Here is a 7,954-nt window from a genome sequence, read left to right as displayed (position 1 = left end):
ACACACCCCAAAGCACTTTGTCCCCATGTTGATGAGGACAAGGGCCTCTTCCTGACAACCCTGGCCGTTGGTTGTCGGAGTCTGCGGTGGGGGCCTTATCGGAATCCGGGAGCCCCCATTAATAATGGGGCCCAAGATCCGGGCCCCCACCCTATGTGAATGAGTATGGGGTACATCATACCATATCCATTCACTTGGGGGGGAAAAAAAATCATCAATAAAAAACACACTAGACCACTTTTTAAAGTAATTTATTAGGGGGTTTCTTCTGACTTCTCCGCACTCTCCGGCCTCTTCTCCCGCTCTCCGGTGTCTTCTGCCGGGCTCCTCCGCTATCTTCTGCTCTTTTGCTAGCGTTGGCCTGGTCTTCTCCGTCATCTTCTTCCGATGTTGACACAACACTCTCTCCCGCTGTAATGCTGTGTGCGCAATGTCTTATATAGGCATGGGGTGTGGTCACCGGGTGATGTCATCCAGTGACCCCACCCCTTATGACGGCACCGCCTGGGGCATGATGGGGCAGTGACATCATAAGGGGTGGGGTCACCGGATGACATCACCTGGTGACCATGCCCCATGCCTACATAAGTCGTTGCGCACTGCGCACATGGCATTACAGCGGGAGAGAGCGTTGTGTCAACATCGGAATAAGACCAGAGGGAAGATGACAGAGAAGACCAGGCCAACGCTAGCAAAAGAGCGGGCAAAAGTACAGAAGATAGCGGAGGAGCCCAGCAGAAGACACCGACGAGCCAGAGAAGAACCGGAGACCGACAGAAGAGGCCAGAGAGCATGGAGAAGTTGTAAGAGAACCCCCCCATGTCGGAAGAGACCCCCGGAGCTGCCTAATAAATTACTTTAAAAACCGGTCTAGTGTGTTTTTTGTTATTGACGCGTTTCCCCAGGAAAATATGCATTCACATAGGGTGGGGGGCTGGGATCTGGGGCCCCCTGATTCCGATAAGCCCCCGCCCGCAGACCCCGACAACCAACAGCCAGGGTTGTCGGGAAGAGACCCTTGTCCTCATCAACATGGGGACAAGGTGCTTTTGGGTGGGGGGGCCACAGGGCACCCCCATGCCCCAAAGCACCCACCCCCCCATATTGAGGGCATGCGGCCTGGTACGGTTCAGGAGGTGGGCACTCACCCGTCCCCACCCCCCTTCCTGACTGGCCAGGCTGCGTGCTCGGATAGGGGTCCGGTATGGATTTTGGGGGGACCCCCATGCCATTTTTTCGGCGTAGGGGGTTCCCCTTAAAATCCATACCAGTGCCTGGTATGCTCTTGGAGGGGGAGCCCGTGCTTTTTTTTATTTAGTGTATGTATTTATTTGGCGTGGAGTTCCCCCTCAAGATTCATAGCAAATACAGTGCCTGGTATTGGCAGGGATCCCAGTCAGATCCCCGGAAGTCGGACGCTTCTCTGACTTCAAGTTGCAGGGCAAAGTCGGATCCAAAGTAGGACGAGTGTTGTGTCACACCAGTGTAAGTTTAATTTTTTTTCCTGAAACTTTCCTCTTAAAATGAAAGTGCGTGTTATACGCCGATAAATACGGTACTTAAAAGACATCCCCTAGACTGTGCCTAAATTCAGTGTGTTTGGGACTTTGCTTTGTGACTGGCAGCCTCTGTACTACTGTGGGAGACCTGGATATATATCCTCAGTGGCCGCTTCGGGTGTGACTGGGAAATACTGTTTATTCATGTTGTATAATCTAACATACAACTAAATGGGTATATAACCTGCAAAATCATTTGATAATTTACAACATAAGTTACATAGTAGTCCGCAATCATTGAAACAGCTGTAGAACAGACAATGGATACATTTTTATAAACATAGGTAAATTAAAAACAAAACTAAATATGTCAAAAAAATATATAAGAGGGGAGAAAAAATAAATAGTGCTACATAGGCACCTTCGTTGTCAGTTCACAGGCACATCTCTCACTCCACACATCCTGGATGATTTCAATTTACATTGATCATGCTTTTCATCTGTAATTCATAGGTATTCATTCACTATCATCCCCTGTGTTTCTGTTTTCATTTTGTTATAACTTATAAAGTTCATTCTATATATATTTTTTCCCTTCTATTTTCTTTTTCCTTTACACCCTTTATTGCTCACCTCACTCATTATTTTCACCTTTTATAATCATTTTACATTCTACATTAATCACCTTTCTTTCTCATGCATTTATCTTGCATTTTAGGTTTTCCATCAGGCTCATTACTCTTTCCTTTCATAGAGTTGTCTATTTACACACACATGGCCCACGAATTGTCTGTGTTGGTTGCTATCGCCCTTTCGGCGACCACAGTGCTCGGGGGTTGTAGTTTTTTTGGCGACTTTTTATGCTGCGCAGATGCAGATGTAGGTTCAATGTGCAACCTGGTAACAAACCTTTATATACAATTGTTTCATTTAGTTGCCTAACTAAAATCAATTATCCTTTTGACCATTTAGAATTAATATTTTTTTTGTTTTTAGATATTTTCCATGGTTTATGCTTCTGATGAGTGGTTATAAAGCTGCGAAACGTGTTAAGCCTTAGGCCGCGTACACACGGGCGGACTGTATGGCCAACTTAGTCCGTCAGACAATCCGACAGACAGTCCGTCCTACTTTCGAATGAACGGACTTGACCACACACGATGAACAAACAGTCCGTTGAAAGCTTGCACGATGACGTGTACAGCACGTACGACGGGACTAGAAATCGGAAGTCCAATACACAGCAATGCAACCTTTCGCCGTGTAAATCCTTTCTGAGCATGCGCCATACTTAGTCCGTCCAACTAGCCTACTCACGAGCGTACTGTCCGCTGAAACCAAAGTTGGACGGACAATATTACGGAAATTCCGAAATACTTAGTCCGCCAGACTGCACGCTGAAAAAGTCTGCTGAAGCCCACACACGAGCGGACTGTCCGCTGAAATGTGTTTCGGCGGACTAAGTTGGACGGACAGTCCTCTCGTGTGTACGCGGCTGTACATTTTACTACCTTGTACCAAATTATAGTCTCTACAGTTTTATTCATGTCTATAATCATTCAGTATATTAATTATGCTTATTCATTTTTATTTTTATTTATTTTTCTCCCCTCTTATAATTTTTTTTGTCATATTTAGTTTTGTTTTTAAATTACCTATGTTTATAAAAATGTATCCATTGTCTGTTCTACAACTGTTTCAATGATTGCGGACACTATGTAACTTATGTTGTAAATGATTAAATGCTTTTGGAGGTTATATACCCGTTTAGTTGTATGTTAGATTATACAACATGAATAAACAGTATTTCCCAGTCACTTGACTTTGTTTTGTGCTGCTGTGTGCTTCATATAAAGTCCCACCACTTGCTCTCAATTTTAATCAATGATAGGGATGGAGGCAGTTATCCCTTTGGTTTCTGCCTCCTTTAACCACTTAACAACCGCCCATTGCCGATTAACGGCTTCAGGGCGGTTGTTTAACTCTGAGAGGCCGTTAATTAACGGCCTCCCAGAATTCTGCTCTCGCGCGCCCCCTGGGGCGCGCACACGAGAGCATCCGTGACCGCTGGGTCCAGTGGACCCGGCGCATCACGAATCACGGTAAACGGCCGCTCATCGTGGCCGTTTACCACGTGATCGCTCCGTCAAATGACGGAGTGATCACTTGTAAACAAGCCGGCGTCATGTTATGACGCCGGTTCCTCCCTCCCCTCTCTGTACCGATCGGTACAGCGGAGGGGGAAGAGATCGGTGTCAGCAGCGATGTGGGCTGCATCTGCAGTGCCCACATCGCTGCTCACCGAAAATTAACCCCTCAATTCCCTGCAAATACTCTGCATTACTCTGCAATTCCCTGCAAATACTCTGCATTACTCTGCAATTCCCTGCAAATACTCTGCATTACTCTGCAATTCCCTGCAAATACTCTGCATTACTCTGCAATTCCCTGCAAATACTCTGCATTACTCTGCAATTCCCTGCAAATACTCTGCAATGCCCTGCAAATACTCTGCAATGCCCTGCAACACTCTGCATTGCCCTGCAACACTCTGCATTGCCCTGCAACACTCTGCAATGCCCTGCAACACTCTGCAATGCCCTGCAACACTCCGCAATGCCCTGCAACACTCTGCAATGCCCTGCAACACTCCGCAACGCTCTGCAATACCCTGCAACACTCTGCAACACCCGCCAATACCCTGCAACACTCTGCAATGCTCTGCAACCCCCGCCGATACCCTGCAACACTCTGCAATGCTCTGCAACCCCCGCCGATACCCTGCAACACTCTGCAATGCTCTGCAACCCCCGCCGATACCCTGCAACACTCTGCAATGCTCTGCAACACCCGCCAATACCCTGCAACACTCTGCAATGCTCTGCAACACCCGCCAATACCCTGCAATGCTCTGCAACGCAGTACTCTGCAACACCATGCTCTGAGATACCCAGCCATAGTCGGTGATACCCTGCAATACCCAGCCATAGACATCTCCCGCCGCCCTCCGCCCTCCGGTGCTTCTACCGAATCGCTAATACGATCAAAGCCAGAATCTTTTTTTTTTTTCAGGCTTCCCAGCTTAGAGGTGAGATGTGGGTCTTATTGACTCCACATCTCACTGTAAAGAGGACCTGTCATGCCATATTCCTATTACAAGGGATGTTTACATTCCTTGTAATAGGAATAAAAGTGATCAAAAAAATTATTTTTGGGGAAAAAAATGTCAAACTAAAATAAATAAAGTAAAATGAACAATAAAAAAAAATGTTTTTTTAAAAGCGCCCCTGTCCCCATGTGCTCGCATGCAGAAGCGAACGCATGCGTAAGTCCCGCCCACATATGAAAACGGTGTTCAAACCACACATGTGAGGTATCGCTGCGAACGTTAGAGCGAGAGAAATAATTCTAGCCCTAGACCTCCTCTGTAACTCAAAACATATAACCAGTAAAAAAAATGTAAATCGTCGCCTATGGGGATTTTTAAGTAGCGACGTTTGCCGCCATTCCACGAGCGTGTGCAATTTTGAAGAGTGACATATTAGGTATCTATTTACTCAGCGTAACTTCATCTTTCGCATTATGCAAAAATTGGGCTAACTTTTTTTTTTTTAAGCACAAAACTGTTTTTTTTCCAAAAAAAAAGCATTCGAAAAATTACTGCGCAAATACCGTGCGAGATAAAAAGTTGCAAAGACCACCATTGTATTCTCCAGGGTGTTTGCTAAAAAAACATATATAATGTTTTGGAGTTCTATGTAATTTTCTAGCAAATAAATGATGATTTTTACATGTAGGAGAGAAATGTCAGAATTGTCCTGGGTGCTCCAGAACACCTGATGGCGCTCCATGCATGTTGGGCCTCTGTATGTGGCCACGCTGTGTAAAAGTCTCACACATGTGGTATCACCATACTCGGGAGTAATAGCAGAATGTGTTTTGGGGTGTAATTTGTGGTATGCATATGCTGTGTGTGAGAAATAACCTGATAATATGACAATTTTGTGAAAAAAAAAAAAAAAGTAAAAAGAATCTTGATTTTGCAAAGAATTGTGGGAAAAAATGACAACTTCAAAAAACTCATCATGCCTCTTACTAAATACCTTGGAATGTCTTCTTTCCAAAAAGGGGTCATTTGGGGGGTATTTGTACTTTTCTGGCATGTTAGGGTCTCAAGAATTGAAATAGGCCGTCAGTCCTTCAGGTGTGATCAATTTTCAGATATTGGCACCATAGCTTGTGGACTCTATAACTTTCACAAAGACCAAATAATATCCACCAATTTGTACTTATTTTTACCAAAGATATGTAGTGGTATAAATTTTGGCCAAAATTTATGAAGAAAAAATTACTAATCTGCTAAATTTTCTAACAGAAACAAAGAAAAATTTGTTTTTTTACAGAATTTTCGGTATTTTTTCTTTTATAGCACAAAAAATAAAAAACCCAGCGGTGATTAAATACCACCAAAAGAAAGCTCTATTTGTGTGAAAAAAAGGACAAAAATTTCATATAGGTCCAGTGTTGCATGACTGAGTAATTGTCATTCAAAATGCGAGAGCACCGAAAGCTGAAAATTGGTCTGGTTATTAAGGGTGTTTAAGTGCCCAGTGGTCAAGTGGTTAAAGTCCCAAAACTCCTTTTCTTCTCATTACTTTCAATTACATATTTACAGTAACAGACCAAAAGAGAGCAAATAAAAGAAGTTTGTTAGAGGTTATATACACCAATTATACTAGCAGCTGAACTTGCACGATTTAATTCCCGAAGTTAGTGTGAGCCAGGGCTTTCTGATAAAAAGATGAACAGGAAATACTTAAGTCAAAGCAATTTTACTACTGTGAAGCATTGTAAAAAATTATACTTAGGTAGTAGGACCTGTTTTAGCTCTCTGAAATGCGATCCACAGCGGATAACTTTTCAGAGATCATTTGACAAGCGGTGACGAGTTATGTCACTTGCTTACTGCCTGTTTTAACCCCTCATAACACCATCGTGCCCCAATTGAGTGCACTGCATGGGGTTGTGGGACAGTTGTGACATGGCCTAATTCACTTAAATGGGTCATGTTCGGCAGGTGGTACTGCCCACTGAATTTGATGTAGAAGATAGTTGTTGCTGTGCTGCCATGGCATGTGTATACCCTCATACTGCTGCTTAGGGTTAGGGTTAAAGCGAGAGTAAAGCCTTGCTTTTTTTTTATGACAAACATGAGTCATACTTACCTGCTCTGTGCAGTGGTTTTGCACAGAGCAGCCCATATCCTCCTCTTCTTGGGTCCCACACCAGCGCTCCTGGCTCCTCCCTCCTGACAGGTGCCCCCACAGCAAGCAGCTTGCTGTAAGGGGACCCAAACAGGCGTGCTCCCGAGCTGCGGCTCTGTGTCTATTCACACTCTGAGCCGTGGCTCAGCGTCGCCCCCTCTGTCTTCTGATTGGCTCACTAGCTGTGACTGACAGCAACAGGAGTCAACAGCTTCTGCAGCTGCCAAAAGCCAATCAGGAGTGCAAGCCCCCGGAGAGGCAAAGCTCTTGTGCACATCACTGGATCAAGAGGGGGCTCAGGTAAGTATTAGGGGGGCTGAGGGGGGAGCTGCACACAGGAGGTTTTTTACCTTCATGCATAGAATGTATAAAGGTAAAAAACCTTGTGCACTTTCAACTGCTTTAACCCTAAGGGCCAGTTGGGGTGGTAAACATGCGGCTTTTTTTACAACACACCCCCCCCCCCCCACACACACACACACACACAGCAATTGCAAATGAGGCCTTAGTGAACAAGTAATTGAAATTTGGGGGGGAAAAAATATATAGATTTTGAGGGGGAAGAGGCATTCTGCAAACTAAACAATGTGACACTTTACTGAATGTGAATAGGCAGTACCTAAGGCTCTTTCATGCTTGTGGTCAGTGGGTGTAAAAGTGACAGTTTATCAGCAGTTTTACTATTCCCCCCTCCCCCGACCGACCACCTATAAGCATATATAGTACCACATGAATGACTTGAAAAATTGTTAAGGCTGCAATGCTTTGAATCACATTGCGGCAATTTCATTGCTACTTGCCAAGTTTTACCGCCTGTCGAACTCTCCCATGAAAGTAAATAATGCCACACCACAACCGTGAGACAAAAACTTGGCCTGAGTAACAGCATATTCCCACAATGCAAACTTTCTATTCAGCATCAAAACAAAAACAAAAAAAAAAGCATCAGAATGCCTGCAACCCTCCTTTCACATCATCTTCTGAAAAACGATCCACTGCAGATAACTTTTTGGGGGGCAGGGGGTGGTAGACACCACCACAAGAATGTAAGAATGTAAACGGGAAATGTTCTGCTTTATTTTGTATCATAAACCATCATATAATGAAGCCTCACATTCCTGTTATTATTTTGGCAGCTTCTTAGATAAAACATGAATGCGCTATTGTTTTACACTTATGTAACTTTACAGT

General features: G+C 44.3%; 1 long non-coding RNA gene across 1 annotated transcript in view; it reads left to right on the top strand.

Moving 5' to 3' along the window:
- The first annotated feature begins 1,312 nt into the window (after positions 1–1,312).
- Positions 1,313–7,954, top strand: part of LOC143963295 (uncharacterized) — a 78,024-nt gene continuing 71,382 nt past the window's right edge. The window contains exon 1 of the long non-coding RNA XR_013270933.1: positions 1,313–1,485. This is a non-coding gene — a long non-coding RNA (uncharacterized LOC143963295). The remainder of the gene's footprint in view (positions 1,486–7,954) is intronic.

Source organism: Lithobates pipiens, unplaced genomic scaffold (genome assembly GCF_037356315.1).
Source record: "Lithobates pipiens isolate NorthernLeopardFrog02 unplaced genomic scaffold, aLitPip1_a1.2 Scaffold_8, whole genome shotgun sequence".
Taxonomy (NCBI): Eukaryota; Metazoa; Chordata; class Amphibia; order Anura; family Ranidae; genus Lithobates; species Lithobates pipiens.
Note: the sequence above shows the minus strand (reverse complement) of the source record. Positions and strands in the feature narration are given on the sequence as shown.